This window comes from Prionailurus viverrinus, chromosome C2, assembly GCF_022837055.1.
Source record: "Prionailurus viverrinus isolate Anna chromosome C2, UM_Priviv_1.0, whole genome shotgun sequence".
NCBI lineage: Eukaryota > Metazoa > Chordata > Mammalia > Carnivora > Felidae > Prionailurus > Prionailurus viverrinus.
Genome location: NC_062569.1, coordinates 82,590,237 through 82,612,533, shown reverse-complemented (window position 1 = coordinate 82,612,533; position 22,297 = coordinate 82,590,237).

Sequence of the window (22,297 nt, the reverse complement as noted above, 5' to 3'; positions counted from 1 at the left end):
AGGGCCAGGCAGTCACTACTTCAGAAATCAAGAAATAAATCAAGAAAATACCCCTATTGTTACTACTTACAAAAACTATTTTTTATTTTATAGTATCCTAACCATATATATAAATTCATGAGATAAAAATATTATACACTCATTATCCAAATAAAGAAAGAGAAGCTAAGAGAACAGAGAAGCATTTGAGTCATAAAGTATATCAATCTGGGATAAGAAGTGACTTTAATGCTCCCCTAGTTGGACCCCACTTTAAAAATGAAGGAAGAAGCTTAAGGGAAATAATAAGTATTATTGTATTAGTGAAATAATGAAATTGCTATCTTTGCTACAGAAACACAAATACTGATTGCACTTGTAAGAGGGACAGGCTAATCTAGGCTCCATATGAGAGTTTAGCCTGAGCGACACTCATAACAACTTTGCAGTTGCTGTTATTCTGCCTAGAAATACCCTTTCTTAGATACTTACATGGTTTTATACCACCTCACTTCATTCATGTTCTTCTTTGCTCAACAAATGTCACTCCCTAAGAGGGTATCCCTAACACCCATTTCAAAATAACAGCCTCTGTCCCTTTCTACCCCTTATTCCATTTTACTTTTTTTTATACCACTTATCACATCCTAACATCATAGCTTTTTTTTGACTGTTTCTTTGTTTTAAGTAGGCTTCATGCCCAGCATGACGTCCACCATAAGGTTTGACCTCATCACGCTGAGATCAAGACCTGGGCTGAAATCAAGAGCCGGAAGCTTAACTTGACTGAGCCACCCAGGCACCCCTTAATATCATAGTTTGTATTTATTTGCCCACCCATTAATTTTCTATACCCTCTTTAGAATGTAAGTGTTGTGAAATGGTAGGGACTTTGTATCCCTGGCCCCTTACGATGGTGCCTCATACAGATTAAATGCTCAGTGACAATAAGTGGAATTAATGGATAGTTGAGTTCTCTGTGTAGCTCATAAAGGTCACTGTTTATAACATTGCACTCTAACACTATCTCCCTATGTCCTATGCATGTAAGCACAAACAAACACACAGCACCTACACTAACACACCTGCACAATGGCACACACATGTAAGAATTTTTGTCTTTTAAGAAATTCAGGGGGCGCCTGGGTGGCGCAGTCGGTTAAGCGTCTGACTTCAGCCAGGTCACGATCTCGCGGTCCGTGAGTTCGAGCCCCGCGTCGGGCTCTGGGCTGATGGCTCGGAGCCTGGAGCCTGTTTCCGATTCTGTGTCTCCCTCTCTCTCTGCCCCTCCCCCGTTCATTCTCGGTCTCTCTCTGTCCCAAAAATAAATAAACGTTGAAAAAAAAATTTTTTTAAAAAAGAAATTCAGGAAACATGAAGTGTCAAGATTTCCACCAGGTTCTATACCTTTGGGTGCAGTATGCTATGGAAAGGAAATGGGCTCAAGGCGTACTCTCTGCCTTCAGAGAACCCACTGCCTGGGTATAATGAAGGAGCAGAACATTTCCACTGATGCTGGCTCAACCTTCATTGACTGCTTAACTCTACAGTTTTTGATGACATGGAAGTATAAGCGATTACACAGATAACAATGTATTACCTTACATTTTGAAAAAAGATCTGGAAAGTTTTGCACAAGATGTTTTAGAAGAGATAAATGAGCAACATTTAAGTCACTACAGAAGCTTGGAGAAAGACATTCCTGATAGAGAAACAGATGTCCAAGTTCCTAAAGGACTAAATATGTGGAGGCAAGTTCATTGAATGAATGTGGGTGGTAACTTTTGGCAATATTTGAGTGCCATCCACAGACGTTTGGAATTTGTTTTCTTGCTAATGAGACACCATTGATAATTTTTGCCTAGGGGAGAAACATGAAACGTCAATTTTGCAGTATTTATTTAACATCAGGCATCATCCTAAGAAACTGATACTGATATGTTATTTTATTTAATCCTTTCAATATGTCTGAGAATAAGACTGCTGAGTTGAGAAAGCAGATTATCAGAAAAGATTAATAACCTGAAAGGGTAAAGAAGGTTGTAAGTGCAAAGAATCGTTTTAAAACAAGTCTTCTGATTTAGGGGTTCAGGGATTTTTTCCATTCTGCCTACTCTGAGTCAATCTCTAGTTTAAAAAATTACTTTGGAGGCATTATTTATAAGAATTTAATGAGAAAAAGGATCTAGTTATGGAGTTCATTTAGAAATCTTCTGGAAAAAAAATATTAAAGGGGAAGAGATCAGGGGAAGGGGGGATGAAATAATGAGAGCCTGAACCAGAACAGAGGAATGGAAATGTAAGGGCAGATGGGGTAGATAGTGTGAGGTTATTACATAGACCACTGGACAAGTGGGTACTTCCCCTCTGAGGCAGTTAAGTTTTGAAGAAGGAAATCAAAGTAAATTGCATTTCATTATTATTTATTTATTTGGTCGACTAGCTTAAGGGAAGAAAAATGAAAATAGCAGTCAAATGTAAAAGCAGGTGCCAAGAAAGACTTTTAAAAGAAATGGGCACTGTATTTTTTTCCTTCTCTTTCTTAAAAAAGAGACATAAAAGCTTTCAGTGTTTGTAGGTTTCCAAATCCACCCACTTACACCTGTTCAGAAACATCTGTTTTCTTGTAAAATGGAAACTGCAAAAAAATAAAAAGGCCAGCTAATAATAACATGGTAAGGAGAAAAACTTTTTGTTAGTTTATTTAATTTTATTTGATTTTTCTAGGCTAAAAAAATTTTTTTATTTGATTTTTAGAATGACATGTTCTTAGAAATAAACTATACATTACTGGTTAGATCTAATCAGATTTCAATTCCTTGCATTTCCTTATTTGCAAATGTAGTTAGTGAAGCCATTATTTCCATATAGTTTTATAGAAATGTGGATATTATCAGTATTTTATGTCATTGTTTTAATTTATTAAGATTTGGAGAGATACATATATTTATATATGCCATAAAATATATTCTAAGATATATAGAGAAAAAGAGAGACAAACAGAAACAGAGAGAGAATAAATTCCATTATCTCAGATTCAAAACTGCTAATATATTTTATTTTAGGTCTGCACTCTCTAAATAAATGGTAATCTAGCACAACAATGAATCAGCAAGTGAACTTCTAGCTAAGAAGATGGCATATTTGACTGAAGAAATGAGTGAAGGAGATAGCCATACTAAAAGCAGGAGAGAAACCATTCCAGACAAAGTTAATAATAAGAGTAAAGATTCTGAGTGCAGAATAAGCCTGGAATTTTCCAATGGGTAGAAAAGTTCAGCATGAAAGAAGTGACAGAAGCAGTGAGAGGGGCCACTGGAAAGGTCAGCAGGAATACTATCATGCATGACTTGGAGGCCATGGGAGAAATACTTTTTCTATTTACAATGGAAATTGATGGGAGTATTTTATTCAAGAGAGTAAGAAGTCCAATATGTTTCTAAAAGTATAGTCTGATGACTCTGTGGATAAACAATGGAGTTTATGTCTCTAAATTCATATTTAATTGGTTCATGTTGCACATGAATTTCCCTTATTTTAAAAAAGGAACATTCCTAAACCAGAATTTCCTTTATTTTAAAAAAAGCAAAAAGTAATCTGAGGTGTTCTGAATAATGATTAATCTGATAAAGTAAAATATAAAAACTAGAATTTTTTTATTCAATACACAATGGTTTTTAGTATCAAATTTTCCTTTAGTTATTAATAGCCATTTTACCCATAAGAGAATATTGACAATATAATATTTATGCCAAACACAATTGCTCATTTATGTGATTTATTCTTTATGAAAGCTTCTTACTGTCTTATTGTATCATATATCTGATTTTAAACTCATTGAAGTGTTGTTATTTTAGCAGAGGTTTTATTTAAGGAATATGTCATATATAAAACTTTCTACAAAATCAGGTCATTATAAACACATAAGTGTTTGAGTTATTTTATTTCCCATGTACATGAGACTGAGGTTATAGGTTTCTTTGTAAGTAAAAGAAAACTGAGCCATTTGATAGTAAACATGGCTAATGCTTTTAAATAAAGCCTGTTCTCAATCTAGAGAAATGCCTATTTACTTGGAATTATATGAACAGTTTACATTTTCTGCTAAAGTATGCTCGAATTCTGCTAAAGTAGTACTCTTGTAATGAGATAGTCTACATTAAGCTCTAATAATAGTTTGCCGCATGATCATCCCAATGATAATGTGTGTAATTTATCACACCTGCCATCAAAGGAGCTCTAAGAATTTCACAAACAGCCTCTCATTAATCTATTCATTTAGCTCCTTGCCTCTTGGAAGTTTCTAAAGCTTTTTAAGAAATTATGCACCAACTATGGTCAAGAGAAAGGTTTTGTAGCATTCAGGAATAAAGAAATAGAGTGAGCTAAAGGATCACAAAGATGATAAATTCCAAGTGAACCTATCTGGAGAACCATCACAATCAAATATATGATAGATTCTTGTTTTGTTAAGTTGATTTGAGGATTAACACAACAATCTGCACAACCTGAACCACAGAATTTAGCAAGTATGCCAAACAAAGAGGTGAACTGGGAGAGAAAGAAGCCAAGGTAGGCAGGGAGTTGTTTTGCTTTCAGAGAGAGGATGGAGACGGGGGGGAGAGTACAGGAAAAGCAACCCCTCTAAAAGCAGCTGTAGAGAAAGTGGAAAAGTGGAAACAGCCACAGTGATTGAACTAAAAAGGGAGAAAGGAGAAAGGGGAGGGTTTAAATTCCATTAAGACTCTATAAACAGGGGGAGCACAGAGTCTGAAAATACACAGCTAGATCCCTGGTAGTGCTCTGGTGAGAAGGGAAAATCCACAGGAGCAAAGTGAAGTTTGGGGGTCCTCGGGCCACAGGGGAGAGGCAGTCATTCCTCTGCTGGAAGGGCATTTGGTAGAGGCTGTGCAGCCACCTCGTCCCAGCAGACTCCACAGAACAACTACATTCACTGGTGCTGGAACAATGTTGTTAAGGGTGAATGAAGCCTGGTGCCAGATATGTGTTGTGTTTTTCCATAATCCCTGAAACACTGCTGCTACACAATCCTGTGAACTTTTTCTAGGGCGGGCTGACACCCAGCCACAGTCTCTGGGCATTGGCAGCAGCATGGTCCCACGAATGTTCCTGGGTGCTACCAGCGTCCAGCCATTGCTCAGTGAGGCCCCCCCTAAGACAGTCTGAGCAGGTCAAAGTCACAGTCCCTTAGAAGTGAGGGGTCAGAAACACACCTGCATCTGAGATAAAACTCAGGAGGGAGGCGCTGCCTGGCAACCTGATGGCTTGATCATAGTGTAAAACCAGGGAGTGGATGGAAGCTGGAAACAAAGGACAGTGTGTGACTGCTGATGGGGGAAGAACAGAGTTCCCATACTACAGACTGGGTAGCTGGGTGATGCCATTTTCACCCCTGAGGCATATGTGCATACACACCTACAGGCGCCACAACAATCCACTCCAGTAAGCTAAGCAGTGCCATCTAGTGGAGAAAGGAGACATTACATGAAGCCCTGCCCAACTGGGCCAACCTCGCTCTTCAAGAACACCCCAAGTCTCTCCGCCTGCTTAGTTTACGGACTATAAAGTGTCTCAGAATTTGACTTATAGGGTAAAATGATGTAATTTCAATCGTATTTCAGTCTGTTTGCCGGTCCATCTATTCAATTTTTTTCTTCTTTTTCTTGAATCCAGAAAGAGAATAAAATTATTTTTACTTTCAATTTTTATTAAAAACATTTTTAATTTTTCATACTATATTTTTTACTTTCTCATAAATTTTTCAAATTCTATTTTACTTATATCATTTCATTTTATTCTATTTCATTGTATTCATTTTTTTCCAATTTTCGAAAGTTTTACTTTTTTTTCTGTTTTCCCTTTTTTCTCTAATCTATCAAGCTCCTTTCAACAACCAGATCAAAACACACCTAGGAGATAACATCATTGATTTGATTTGTGTGTGTGTGTGTGTGTGTGTGTGTGTGTGTGTGTGTTGTTTTTATTTTAATTTTAATTTGTTTTAATTAATTATTAATTCCTTATTATTAATTCCTTATTAATTCCTTTTTTTCCTTCAAAATGACAAAACAAAGGAATTCACACCAAAGAAAGAGCAGGAAGAAACAACAGTGAGGGACTTAACACAGATACAAGCAAGATGTCTGAATCAGAATTTAGAATCATGATAATAAGGATACTAGCTGGGGTCGAAAATAGATTAGATTAGAATCCCTTTCTGCAGAGATAAAAGAAGTAAAAGCTAGTCAGGAAGAAATGAAGAATGTTGTAACTCTGCTGCAATCTCAAATGGATGTCACAGTGGCAAGAATGGATGAGGTAGAGCAGCGAATGAGTAATATAGAGGACAAACTTATGGAAAATAATGAAGCAGAAAAAAAGAGGGAGACTAAGGCAAAAGGGAATGATTTAAGAATTAGAGAAGTCAGTGACTCATTAAAAGGAACATCAGAATCATAGGGGACCCAGAAAATGAAAAGAGAGAAAAAGGGCAGAAAGGTTATGTGAGCAAATCACAGTGTAAAACTTTCCTAACTTGGGGAAAGACACAGACATCAAAATCCAGGAAGAACAAAGGACTCTCACAGGATTCAACAAAAACCGACCATCAATAAGGCATATCATAGTCAAACTCACCAAATATTCAGGCAAGGAAAGAATCATGAAAGCAGCAAGGTAAAAAAGTCTTTAACCTACAAGGGAAGACAGATCAGGTTTGCAGCAGATCTACCCACAGAAACCTGCCAGGCCAGAAAGAAGTGGCAGGATATATTCAATATGCTGAAAAGAAAAATATGCAGCCAAGAATTCTTTATCCAACAAGACTGTCATTCAAAATATAAGGAAGATTAAAAGTTTCCCAAACAAAAATTAAAGGAGTTTTTGACCACTGAATCAGCCCTGCAAGAAATTTTAAGGGGGACTCTCTCAGGGGAGAAAAAATGAAAAAAAAAAAAAGACCAAAAGCAACAAAGACTAGAAAGGACCAGAGAACACCACCACCAGAAACTCCAACTCTACAAGAAACATAATAAACTCATATCTTTCAGTACTCACTCTAAACGTCAGTGGACTAAATGCTGCAATCAAAAGACACACAGTAACAGAATGGATAAGAAAATAAGATCCATCTATATGCTGTTTACAAGAGACCCACTTTAGACCTAAAGACACCTTCATATTGAAAGTAAGGGGATGGAGAACCATCTATCATGCTAATGAGTCAACAAAAGAAAGCCAGAGTAGCCATACTTACATCAGACAATCTAGACTTTTAAAATAAAGACTGTACCAAGAGATGAAGAAGGGCATCATATCATAATTAAGGGGTCTATCCACCAAGACATAACATTTGTAAACATTTATGCTCCAAAGGTGGTAGCACTCAAATATAGAACTCAATCACACACATAAATTCATTGATAACAACACCATAATAGTAGGTGACTTCAAACCCCACTTACAACAATGGACAGATCATCTAATCAGAAAATCAACAACTAAACAATGGCTTTGAATGACACAATGGACCAGATGGACTTAACAGATATATTCAGAACATTTCATCCTAAAGCAGCAGAATATACATTCTTCTCCAGTGCACATGGAATGTTCTCCAAAATAGATCACATACTGGGACACAAATTAACCCTAAGTAAGTACAAAAAGATCGAGATCATACTGAGCATATTTTCAGACCACAACGCTATGAAACTCGAAATCAACCACAAGAAAAAATTTGGAAAGATAGCAAATACTTGAAGACTAAAGAAAATCCTACTAAAGAATGAATGGGCTAACCAAGAAGTTAAAGAGGAAATTAAAAGTGCATGGAAGCCAATGAAAATGATAACACCACAACCCAAAACCTCTGGGACGCAGCAAAGGTGGTCATAAGAGGAAAGTACATAGCAATCCAGACCTTCCTAAAGAAGGAAGAAAGGTCTCCGATACACAACCTAACCTTACACCTTAAAGAGCTGGAAAAACAACAGCAAATAAAACCCCAAACCAGCAGAAGACAGGAAATAATAAAGATTAGAGCAGAAATCAATGCTATCAAAATAAAAAAAAATAGTAGAACAGAGGCGCCTGGGTGGCGCAGTCGGTTAAGCGTCCGACTTCAGCCAGGTCATGATCTCGCAGCCTGTGAGTTCGAGCCCCGCGTCAGGCTCTGGGCTGATGGCTCAGAGGCTGGAGCCTGTTTCCGATTCTGTGTCTCCCTCTCTCTCTGCCCCTCCCCCGTTCATGCTCTGTCTCTCTCTGTCCCAAAAATAAATAAACGTTGAAAAAAAAAATTAAAAAAAAATAGTAGAACAGATAATGAAACCAGAAGCTGATTCTTTGAAAGAATTAAGAAAATTGATAAGCCACTAGCCAGTTTGAACAAAAAGAAAAATGAAAGGACCCAAATAAATAAAATCAAGAATGAAAGAGGAGAGACCACAACCAACACAGCAGAAATAAAAACAATAATAAGAGAATATTATGAGCAATTATATGCCAATAAAATGGGCAATCTGGAAGGAGTGGAAAAATTACTAGAAACATATAACCTATGAAAAATGAAAGAGGAAGACATAGAAAATTTGAACAGACCCATAACCAGTAAGGAAATTGAATTAGTAATCAAAAATCTCCCAAAAAACAAGAGTCCAGGGACAGAAGGCTTTCCAGGGGAAATCGACCAACTATTTAAGAGGAGTTAACACCTATTCTATTGAAGGTGTTCCAAAAAATAAAAATAGAAAGAAAACTTCCAAACTCTTTTTATGAAGTCAGCATTACCTTGACTCTAAAACCAAAGACCCCACCAAAAAGGAGAACTATAAACCAATTTCCCTGATTAACATGGATGCAAAAATCCTCCACAAGATATTAGCCAACTGGATCCAACAATACATTAAAAAAATTATTCACCACAACCAAGTGGGATTTATACCTGGGATGCAGGGCTGGTTCAATATCCACAAAACAATCAATGTGATTGATTCATCATATCAATAAAAGAAAGGATAAGAACCACATGATTCTCTCAATAGATGCAGAGAAAGAATTTGACAATATACACCATCCTTTCTTGATTTAAAAAAACCCTTAGGAAAGTAGGGAGAGTAGGATCATACCTCAAGATCATAAAAGCCATATATGAAAGATCCAACACAAATATCATTCAATGGGGAAAAACTGAGAGCTTTCCCCCTAAGGTCAGGAATGAGACAGGGATGTCCACTCTCGCACTGTTACTCAACATAGTATTGGAAGTCTTAGCCTCTGCAATCAGACAACACAAAGAAATAAAAGGCATCCAAATTGGCCAGGAGGAGGTCAAACTTTCACTCTTTGCAGATGACATGATACTCTGTATGGAAAACCCAAAAGATTCCACCAAAAACCTGCTAGAACTGATCCATGAGTTCAGCAAAGTGACAGGATATAAAATCAATGCACAGAAATCGGTTGTATTCCTATACACCAATAATGAAGCAACAGAAAGAGAAATCAAGGAACCACTCCCATTTACAATTGCACCAAAAGCATAAAATACCTAGGAATAAATTTAACCAAAGAGATGAAACATCTATACACTGAAAACTATAGAAAGCTTATGAAAGAAATTGAGGAAGACACACACACACACACACACACACACACACACACACACACAAAATGTAAAAAGATTCCATGCTCCTGGATAGGAAGAACAAGTATTGTTAAAATGTCAATACTACCCAAAGCAATCTACATATTCAATGCAATCCCTATCAAAACAACACCAGCATTCTTCACAGAGCTAGAATAAACAATCCTAAAATTTGTATGGAACCAGAAAAGACCCTGGATAGCCAAAGCACTCTTGAAAAAGAAAACCAAAGCAGGAGGCATCACAATCCCAGACTTCAAGCTACACTACAAAGCTGTAATCATCAAGACAGTATGGTACTGGCACAAAAACAGACATTCAGATCAATGGGACAGAATAGAGAACTCAGAAATGGACCCACAAATGTATGGCCAACTAATCTTTGACAAAGCAGGAAAGGCTATCCAATAGAATAAAGACAGCCTCTTCAGCAAGCGGTGCTTGGAAAACTGGACAGTGACATGCAGAAAAATGAACCTGGACCACTTTCTTGTATCATACACAAAAATAAACTCAAAATGGATGAAAGACCTACTGTAAGCCATCAAAATCCTCGAGGAGAAAGCAAGCGAAAACCTCTTTGACCTTGGCCGCAACTTCTTACTCAACACATCTCCAGAGGCAAGAGAAACAAAAGCAAAAATGAACTATTGGGACCTCATCAAAGTAAAAAGTTTCTGCACAGCGAGGGAAACAATCAGCATAAATAAAAGGCAACCAACAGAATGGGAGAAGATATCTGGAAATGACATATCAGATAAAGGGTTAGTATCCAAAATCTATAAAGAACTTATCAAACTCAACACCCAAAAAACGAATAATCCAGTGAAGAAATGGGCAAAAGACATGAATAGACACTTCTCCAAAGAGGATATCCAGATGGCCAACTGACACATGAAAAAATGTTCAACATCACTCATCATCAGGGAAACACAAATCAAAACCACAATGAGATACCACCTCACACCTATCAGAATGGCTAAAATGAACAACTCAGACAATGATAGATGTTGGTGAGGATGCAGAGAAAGAGGATCTCTTTTGCACTGTTCGTGGGAATGCAAACTGGTGTAGCCACTCTGGAAAACAGTATGGAGGTTCCTCAAAAAACTAAAAATAGAACTACCCTACAACCCAGCAATTGCACTACTAGGCATTTACGCAAGGGATACAGGTATGCTGTTTCAAAGGGGCACATGCACCCCAATGTTTATACCAGCAGTATCAACAATAGCCAAATATGGAAAGAGCCCAAATGTCCGTTGGTAGATGAATGGATAAAGAAGGTGTGGTATATATATGTAATGGAGTATTACTCATCAATCAAAAAGAATGAAATCTTGCCATTTGCAACTACGTGGATGCAATTAGAGGGTATTATTCTAAGAGAAATTAGTCAGAAAAGACAAATATCATATGACTTCATTTATATGAGGATTTTAAGATACAAAACTGATGAATGGATAAGGGAAGGGGAAAAAATAATATAAATACAGGGAAGGGGACAAAACATAAGAGACTCTTTAAAAAAAATTTTTTTAACGTTTATTTATTTTTGAGACAGAGAGAGACAGAGCATGAATGGGGAGGGTCAGAGAGAGGGAGACACAGAATCCAAAACAGGCTCTAGGCTCTGAGCTGTCAGCACAGAGCCCGACGTGGGGCTCGAACTCACGGACCAGGAGATCATGACCTGAGCCGAAGTCAGACGCTTAACCAACTGAGCCACCCAGGCGCCCCAAGAGACTTTTAAATATGGAGAACAAACAGAGGGTTACTGGAGAGGTTGTGGGAGGGGGGATGGGCTAACTGGGTAAGGGGCATTAATGAATCTGCTCCTGAAATCAATGTTGCACTATATGTCAACTAACTTGGATGTGAATTAAAAAAAAAATGCTAAAATAAATTTTAAAAAAAGATTCTCTCTCCTCTCTCCCTCTGTCCCTTACCCCCTAAAATAAATAAATAAATAAACTAATTACTGAAATAAAAAATAAAATAAATAAAATAAAATAAAATAAAATAAAATGAATTGGAGAGGCTTCTGTAGAGAAACTTCCTTACCTGCCTTTGTTCGAACTCAGCCAAAACTTTTGGACTGGGCAAAACAGCATTTGTTTTATGGAACTATTTGAGAATTTAGCTGGACAATGAGCATCCTGATCAGAAGACCGCTGGTTGTGGAATAGTTAAGTAATGCATGCCAGGGATAGTTTCATTTGTTAACACTAATAGAATAGTCAATCAATGTGTAACCAAAAGCAGCTGATTCTGCCAAATGACCTTTTTTTTCTTTTATCCAAGTCACATAATTGACCCCCTTCCTTCTTCCTCCTAAAAGAACCCCTGCTTTCACCCTACAAGCAGAAAAACTATTGGGGTTTCTATCTGAATCTGTTTCTCAAATTGCAATTCTTTGATCCCAAATAAATGCTTGTTTGCCTCTCATTGTCGTTCTTTATTTTTCACGATGGTATTTTGCATAAAATGTTAGGCTAGCTGAAATTTAACAAACAGCAAATAATTGCTCTTTAATCTTATGATCTCTTCATGTATCTATTTATGTCACCAGATTACTGATTTTGTAAGCACTCATAAAACACTTTCATTTGACAGAAGTTATATAATTTTCACAAAACACTAACCCTTAATCCAAGATTTATAATCAAGGATAATAATAAAAATATTTTAAAGGACTAGAAAAAGGAAGAGATGAGTAGACAGAGTACAAAGGATTTATAGGGCAATGAAAATACTCTGCATGATACCATAATGATGGATTCATGTAGTTGTACATTTGTCCAAACCTACAGAATGTACAACAGCAAAAATGAACCATAACGTACACAATGGTGATTATGATGTGCCAATGTAGCTTTCTCAACTGTAACAAATGTTCCACTTTGGTGGGGGATATTGATAATGCAGGAGATTATGCATGTGTGGGGATGGGGTGTATATGGGAAATTTCTGTACCTTCCTCTCAATTTTGCTATGCACCTAAAACTGCTCTAAAAAAATAAAGTCATAGGCAACTAGGCCTTTCAGCCAGTGGGCAGGTGCAGGGCTCCACCTGTAAAGTAGATCCTCAGGAAAGTTGCCAGATCGCAGTGAAGGTGATCGAACACCTGGTTCATCTAGTGCTTGGGGACTTCAGCAACCAAGAGGCTAGGGCTCTGCCAAAGAAAGCCATCACAGGGTGCCTGGGTGGCTCAGTCAGTTGAACATCCAACTCTGGCTAAGGTCATGATCTCATGGTTTATGAGTTCAAGCCCTGCATCAGGCTCACTGCTGTCAGTGCCGAGCCCACCTCAGTCCTCTGTCTCCCTCTGTCCATACCCCTCCCTTGCTTTTTCTCAATTTCAAAAATAAATAAACAGTTTTTGAAAAAAGAAGAAGAAAGCTATCACCTTTTCAGGCCAGCTCTGAACCATGGACACAGACAGGGTAGAGCCCATGAAGTCAGTACTGGAGGACAGATGTCTATACTTGAGATCCAACAATGTGGTAGAAGGCAACTGTGCTGAAAACCTACCACAAAACTCCCATCAAGTTATGGAGAAGTATTTTTGTCTCCTCCCCACAGGAAATATTCCTTTGTCACAACTGGATGAACAAGAGACCTTCTTACATGGCTATGTAGCTATTCTGGGAAAGAATACCCTGTGAACATGTGGAAGTGTGACTCTAGTACTCTATTACTATGAACACTAATGTTCTCACTTCCTTCAGTCACCTGAAAAAAGGTGATGGTTAAGTATTTTTTAGTAACTAACTCTTCTGAAGAGAAGAGTTGGGAAAGATGTAGCCAAAAAAAGGCAATGAATTCCTAATCCTAATGGAAGTAAAAGGACTGTCGACTTCCAAGGAAATGGCTCAAGTATTTACCCACAGTCTATTTAGTATGGAAGCTGTTCTCCTCCTTAATCTCCCCTCAGAACAACTGTCTGCTAAGCTGCATTTAAGTGAATTTAAGTAACTGTGGACATTGCATCTGATTGCTAAGTGACAACCTGAATTTTCCTTTTCTAGTAATTGTTTCATGGACCTGAGCAGCCTTTTATCTTTACCAAACACACTTGAATTTGTTCTTGGGTACCCTCTTTGTTCTGAACAGAGGGTGAACTTTCTATGAAGGTCTGAAAAGTGTTCAGTAGACTACAGTTTGAGAAATCCTACCCTGGAACCATCCACCATGCCACAAGGTTATACAGGCAAAAGAGATTCTATAGTTTTCCTTCCTGAAACCTACAGTTTTCCTTTCTGAAACACAAACTTATCATAAAAATAGCCCTAGGATATCTAACAATAATGTAGTGTAAACTAAAATTTTTAAAAGGGTAGATCTTGTGTTAAATATTCTTACCACATATAATAAATAATAAAGAAGAGAAGAAAGTTGACCAAGTGATGGATATGTTTGTGGCCTTAATGATGATGATGGTTTCATGTATGTTCACTTAACCCCAAACTCATGTAGTTGCATACAGTAAGTACAGCTTTTTACAGGTCAATTATGCTTCAATATTTTTAATAAAATATTAATTAAAAGAGATCTAAAACATACTTTAAGGGTAAAATAAATAGTCACCTTGATTTAAGAAAACGAAGTAGTTAAAAACAGATACAGTTATGGTTTATGTTTACAAAGAACAATTCCCATAACAAAAATAATTTAACTTTACGAAAACATTCCCTATAGGATTTGTACAGTCATCACTTGATTTAACCCTACTTAAATTTCATATTCTGTTTTACAATATTATTTAAAGCTCAAATGATAGGGAATAATTTATACTGAAAAAATATTTAAATTCTTCTTTAAAAGTAATAAGTTTGGATGCAGTTAAGAAGCTACAAAGCTTTTTGAGAACCTAGTTGTGAGCAGATGTAAGCAATTAATTATGTAAATGTTAAATCAAGCATCCATCTATAGGTGAAGAGGTTTAGACAGAATAAAATGTCCTGTTAATTAGAAAAGGACTGTCCCATTTGGAAATGGCATATGTTGATATGCTTTCTGAATGAATAAATTAAATTATAGTGTCTACTTGTTTGCTTAATATGTTGCTTAAACCTGTCTCAGATTTAGCAGAGAGTATGCCTTCCTTATTGTCTATGGATATCACAATTGTCTTCAGAAGAAACTACACAATAACCCAAAATTTAAGTAATTCTTGGGATTGTCTGTAAGCCTAAGGATATTTGATCCCAAAGAATATTACCTGTAAAGAGAATATTTAACAAACACCTGTGTAGACATCCCTCTGTCATCATTTAGGCAGTTTACCATGATGTTATAAAAAAGTAATATTTATCATGAAACATAACATTGCAGGTCAGGTTGAGTTCACTGGATGTTCCTCTTGCATTCCTTTGCTCTCCATCTCAAAAGATTCTAAATAGGCCTAATTTTGCATTTGTCAATGGCATTCATGGTTGTATATATTTACCTCTATATTTACTTTCATTAGAAATGAACTGTATTATTTGTATGCTTTAAGCTTTATGTAAATGCTATCGTGCTATACATATTTTTTTGTAACTCGTTTTTTTTGTCATGATCTTGTGTTCTTTGATATTCATCTTCGTTGATGTATGTAAATGCAGTTCGTTTACATTGCCCTGTAGTACATCACATTATGGATATATTATAATGTGCTCATCAGTTCACCAAACGGCAAATATTCAGATGTTCTTCTATCATAATATAACAATGTTCCCTTCTGTTTAGTCTTTTAATCATATGTATGTTTCTCTGGAAATTGTTTTCACATTTAACTTTACCAGATATTGCCAAATTGATTGAAGTGTATTTACCACTGTATGCTCCACCGTTTGTTTGGTTTCATTCTTTTTTTTTTTTTAATTTTTTTTTTAACATTTATTTATTTTTCGAGAGACAGAAAGAGAGCATGAGCAGGGGAGGTGCAGAGAGAGAGAGACACAGAATCAGAAGCAGGCTCCAGGCTAGGAGCTGTCAGCACAGAGCCCGATGCGGGGCTCGAACCCATGAACCGTGAGATCGTGACCTGGGCCAAAGTTGGTCGCCTAACAGACTGAACCACCCAGGTGCCCCTTGTTTGGTTTCATTCTTAACTACACATATTTTTCTCAGGTTTTATTTTTGCATGATGTAGGTGAAATATTATTTTCTAAGTATAAATTATCCTATTTTCTAGGAAGTATGAACTTTCATTGTTACTTGACCAATTAGTTATCCTCTGATATGACTGACCCTTCACCATCTTGTCTTAGATTGTTTTTATTTTTCTTATAGATTTCTAAGATATAAATATATTCTGGGTGAAATATTAAGTAGCAACAAAAGCTTATAGACTTTTAGGAATGAATATACAGAAGTTTACAAATCTTTACTGATAAATATAAAATCTTATTAAAATACATTAAGTAAGACAAAAATATATGGAAAGATATTTTTTTGAACTGTATTAAAGACAAAGCATCATAAAAGCGTCAATTTTCTCCAGAGAAATCTATCAATTCATTACAATTCTAATACAAATCTAAATAGTATTTTTTCAGTTGATACTTGATAAACTGATTTTAAAATTCATATTGAGGGATTCTTGGGTGCCTCAATCTGTTAATTCTCTGACTTGTGATTTCGGCTCAGGTCGTGATCTCATGGTTCGTGGGATCAAGTTGAGCATAGAGCCTGCTTAAGATTCTCTTTCTCCCTTTCTCTCTACCCCTCCCTTGCTCTCTCTCTCCCTCTTTCTCTCTGCCCCTCCCCTCCTCATACGCACCCATGTGCACTCTCCCTCTCAAAATAAATAAATAAACATTAAAAAAAATAAAATTCATATTGAACACGAAGAAGCAAAACTAAACAGGAACATTTTACAGAAGAAAAACAAGCTAGAAAATGTATTAGCCACCATTCATGCACCACTCCAGGTCCTTGTGGCCTCCTAGGCTCTTGTTTCAGCTACTTTGAGGCATCTCACTATGCATGTGCTCCACCCTGACCATACCTCAGCTCAGGACTTGCTATAGTCTTGCCTCCTGCCTCAGCGTTTCCTTGTTCATTCCAAGCTTCCTCAACTCCAATACACAGACAACACAAACACAAGAATAAATGCTGGATAAATAAATCTATTCCCTTTTCCCCCCTGCATGAACTGTAGAGACTCAGTGAGGCTCCAGGGTACTGCTTATTGAAATTGTCATATATATCCAACAATCAGTTACACCTAAGGGCTCACTCTCCATCCTTGCCTTATATCACTTGTCCCTCACTTCTTCCTGAGATTACATTCCCCAATAAAGTTGTAGGACATAAGTTTTCCAACTTAGACTCTGTTTCTTGGGGAACCCATAATAAGACAGAGGAACCCACCTATAAGATAGCCAGGATTATCACAAAACTATGGCTAAGACAATCTGACATTGGTGCAAGGGATGACAAACAGACCAAAGAGATGGGTTAGAATGACTTAAAACAAACACACACACAAAGATATTTAATGAATAACACAGGAATCTTATAAATTACTGGGAGAAACATATACTATTTAATAAATTATGATGAAGCAATCATTTACTATGTGGGAAAAAAATGCTTCCTTACACCATAGATAAAAGTCTTTTTTTTTTTTTGGATGAAAGAGATGAATAGGGAAAGCAAATCTTTAAACATTTATAGGAAAAATAGGAGAATATGATATTGAATATGGAACAGTTCTTTTTATAAACATAAAAAGTGTAATCCCTAAAAGAAAAGATTGATAACCTTGCCTGAATTAAATTAAACATTCTGGTCAATCAAACAACACTATAACAAAATGACAAGAAAAGGTAAAGATTGAAAGAAAAAGACCACACATAAAATAAATAAAAGCTTAGTATCCAGAATCCATACATCTTATAGGTATCTTGTAGATATCCAAGAAATGTATAAGAAAAATGGCCTAATAGAAAAACTTAAAGTATATGAATAGTCACTTAACAGAAGATAACTAATGATCAAATAACATATTAAAAGATGCTAATTCTAAAGAATGATCCAAGATGTAAAAATTGTATGCTTAGTATTGGTATGAGTGTTTGTATGCAGTTTCATTCCTGATTACGCATATTATTGTTAGATGTCGAATTTTTATTCAATCTATATGAAATTATTCCCTTTTTAGTAAGCAGGAAAATCATTTAATCCTTATAAATTCTATAAAGTATAACTAGTGTGCCGTTTTATTGCTACAGAAATAGTCCCAGAAAAATCAAGCAACTTGTTCAAATTCATGGAGCTGGAAAAGATTAATGTCAAATTATAAAACCAAGGAAACTGCCTGCAGGCTTTATTCATGTTTTTCTTTTCCTTTCTCTTTTTCCTTTTCTTTTCCTTTCCTTCTTTTTCTTTCTCTCTCTCTCTCTCTCTCTCTCTCTCTCTCTCTCTCTCTCTCTCTCTTTTTTTTTTGTAACCACCATGCTATCCTCACTATTCTATGAACACTGGTAAAATTGTCTTCTGTCCTAACCCTAGTACTTCTTATTTCTTTATCTTTTTCTACCAGGCTTATTAAGATAACTGATCCAAGGTTAATACAAGCTCTAATTTCAGGTCCTTCTTCTATTCCTAACATTATAGGAAACACACCCAACATATCAGTCCTAGGAATGACATTTGTTTTAAAATTCTCTTAGAGCAACTATAGAGCATATAAATAAAGGACAGCAGGTCTAAAACCAAACTAACTAAAATTTAAACCTGTCTCCTCTCTTTATCCTCTGATAACTCTATTTTCCATTTATCTGTCCTCTTGTGAAAGTGGAACACAAGCTACCTACAAGGGTCATTACCAAAGTTAAATAAGCTAATACAGATAAAATACTTAGCACCTGGCATCCACTACACATTCAGTAATACTACTTGTTATAGCCAACATTACAATCTTGCCTACATCAGACTGTGATGACAAATATAAAGCTTATTTAAATTTATCATGAGTAGTTATATACTTGGATTTATTTTTTATATGCCTATGTTTGCTATTTACCCAACTCTTCTAAGCATTTCCCCCTCTCTTCTTACATTTGACTGGAATGATTAAGTTTGATTTATTTTGTTTTTGTCCATCCATAGAACTTTTTGGAACTTATATATTCTGTACACAAAATATATATTATACATATCTTAGGATTTTTACTTAAAATTTACTGAGCACATTTGATTTGATGAATTCTAAATCAATGTTAATATCTCTAAGTTTATTCTACAATAAAAGACCTTAGTAAACTTTAAATCTTATTATCTCTACTATTTTATATATTTTTTGTTGTTTTGTATGCAATATCACCTTGTTTTTATATTTCCAAAATGAACACACACACACACTCACCCACACATTGATTTAGATTTATTTTAGAAATATTTTGTCTTACATCCTGAGCTAAGTGTTTTAATGCATCATTTCAAGTAGTACTCAAGACAGTCTTATTTATGAGATCATACAGATGAGTAGACTGTGATTCAGCAATTTAAGAAATTTTTCAATAGTCATTACACTAATAAGTGGGAAGACTAGAATTCAAACATAAGTCTTTGGGTTCAAGGACAAATATAAAAGATGACCAACCATCTCTATTCATTACTTCATAGGTTATTTTAAAAATAAGAGAAAATATAGATCATCACAGGTTTAACTTATCTATAAACCTACAAAGTGTGGCAAATGCTATAAATTATCTCTTAATATACTTAAGTTTATTTACAGCATCATTTTGGGTCTCACATACCGATTTTTTCAGAACTTTTTAGAAACACAGTCATCATTTTTATGTATGAAACATATGAGGCAAGTATGCTAACAAGAACCAGGCTGTTACTCAGGCATTTGCCTAATCTCTGTCCATTGACAAGAATGAGTTCTCCATTTTTGTACTATGTGCTTTGGCCTTGGCCCTGTTATTTTACCCTATAAAATAAGAGGGCTACACTACAGAATTTATATATCTCTCTAAACCTGCATGTAGACAGCAACTTACAAAGGAAAGAGGAAGCAAAACACATTACACAGAAAGGAACTGGTGATCTGAAACTGATTCTCAGGGCACCTGGGTGGCTCCATGGGTTAAGTGTCTGACTTCAGCTCAAGTCATGATCTCACGGTCTGTGGGTCTGTGGGTTTGAGCCCTGCGTCGGGCTCTGTGCTGACAGCTTAGATCCTGGAGCCTGCTCTGGATTCTGTGTCTCCCTTTTCTGTCTATTTCTCCCCAGTTTGTGCTCTCTCTTTTTCTCTCAGTAGTAAATAAATAATTTTTTTAATATTTTTAAAAATTTATTAAAAAAAAGAAACTGATTCTCAATCAAATGGCTCTCTACCTGCAAAGCAATATTTCCTGTTTTACACTATACACAATATAAATTCCAGAGAAAAGCCTTGAAAAGTAAGCCTTAAAATTTTAGGAGAAAATATTTTCTATTATCTTAGTATAAGAAATTTTTAAAGACAGAAATTGAAAATTATAAAACTTAAAAGACAAGGGGATTTGACTAAAACAAAAATTAAAAGTATAAATATATTAATATATTAAAATATAAATATATAAAAACCATGAAGTCTATTAAATTAAATGAATATAAATATATAAATTTATTAAGATATCCATAATATGTGTGGATATTAATATTATTCACACATAATAAATTTTTAAAATGTCAGAGACCAGGAGAAAAGAATATACTAGTGTAAGTAAGTAAAAGGCAAAATCAATGCAGAATGGGAGATATTTCTGGTAGATTTTTAAAAACAAGTAGGATTTTCCACACATGATTTTTAAAAGTTTATTTATTTATTTTGAGAGAGAGAGAGCAAGCAGGGGAGGGCAGAGAGAGGGAGAGAGAGAATCCCAAGCAGGCTCCACACTGTCAGCACAGAGCCCCATGTGGGACTCGAACTCACCGACTGCGAGGTCATGACCTGAGCCAAAATCAAGTCAGATGCTCAACCGACTGAGCCACCCAGGTGCCCCCACAAATTTTTTAAAATTAAGATAATAGTTATTCTGCTTAATAAATATGAGCTTTCTTTCTGGGGTGACAAAAATGTTTGGGAACTAGATAGGGATAGTTTTGGCACAAAATGGTTAATTTTATTTTATACAAAATGTTCCTCAATAAAAAAAAATCTAAGATGTTAAATGAAAAACTCCTGCTGATTTGATCACCAAAACAATTGTTCTCTTCAGTTTAATTCTACCATACAAACAGAACAATTTGATTGTAAGTTTAAATATAGGGTCTGATCATTTTAGTGCACTAAATTAGAAAAATTGATGATTCTGAAATTCTGACAAGATCAAGGGCAGAAAAAGTTAGGACATATCATCTTTTGCCAGATGTCTGGCACACTAAAGCCAGAGTGGTGTTGGATAAAATACTACACACATTGGAGAAAAAGTTTGGTTTCCCCTGAGACAAGGTTAGATGACTATTAAAGCAGTTCAAACCAGCTGTGTGTTCAAGGTATTAGAGTTGTTTCCATTTCCTTCTCTTTTGCCTCTCTCTCTTTCTTTTTACCACCGATTTCCTGGAATCCCTAAACCACAGTTAACTACACAGATTATCCCATTATCTCATTTCCCTCCCTCTGGCCCACTACACATAGGTCAATCAGATAATTCACAAGAAGCTTCATGTACAGGGTTGCACTGCAGCCCCATGGCACAATGGTTAGAGCAGGTCCTTTGTGTCCAACTCCAAGGCTTCCAACCACATCAGATGGGTGACAGTGGAGATGTGACTTAAATTCCATATACCTCAGCTGCCTGATTTGTATAAGAATGATGATCGTGATAGCACCTAGCCCCAAGGTTATGGTGATATTGTAAAAAGAGTTAATATAGAGGATTTAAAACAATTTTATCACACTGTAAGAACACAGTAAATTTTAGCTATTGTTATGATCTTCATCATTAGCACAGCCTCAAAGCAAAGCCCATTAGAGCACCTATATGTTTGTATGAGTCTAACACTTTTTGAATTAGAAATCACTGCAATTTGAAGAATAGACTGTACCATCAGGAATCTCATTCACACACACACACACACACACACACACACACACACACACACTGATTTTAAGTTTGTATTTCATAGCATATACAAATTGTGAGTTCATCCTCGCTCTCACCACTTTCCATCCATCTTCCATTTCCAACTGCCTGTTGATTCACTACGTTTAATGCAAATATCTTTTATGGGTCCCACTAACTTGGAACTCTCCAGCCAGGGGATTCTTAGAAATGTAATTCCAGCTTAGCTAAATGGAGAGAATACAAATCTATCATAGTCTACTCCTGGTCAAGTTGGCATCCATTTACACCTCTTTTAACCACACTGAACTTAATTTCCAAATAAAGACAAGTACAAAATCATACTTCCACTTAACATAATGCAACTATCCGTCACAAAACCAAAAACATGCTAACCATCTCCCTAAAAGATGCTACACAAATTGCCTTAATCTATTTTGAAGTGATGTTTATTCCTCTTCTAGCTGAGTCACATTCACCCTTTGACATTCTGAAATGTAAACACTGAGATATAAAATTCACTACTATTAATACATTTTACCATAGATAGTAGGGAAATGGGACAGGTGAAGAGAAAAAACAGTTAACATATACACA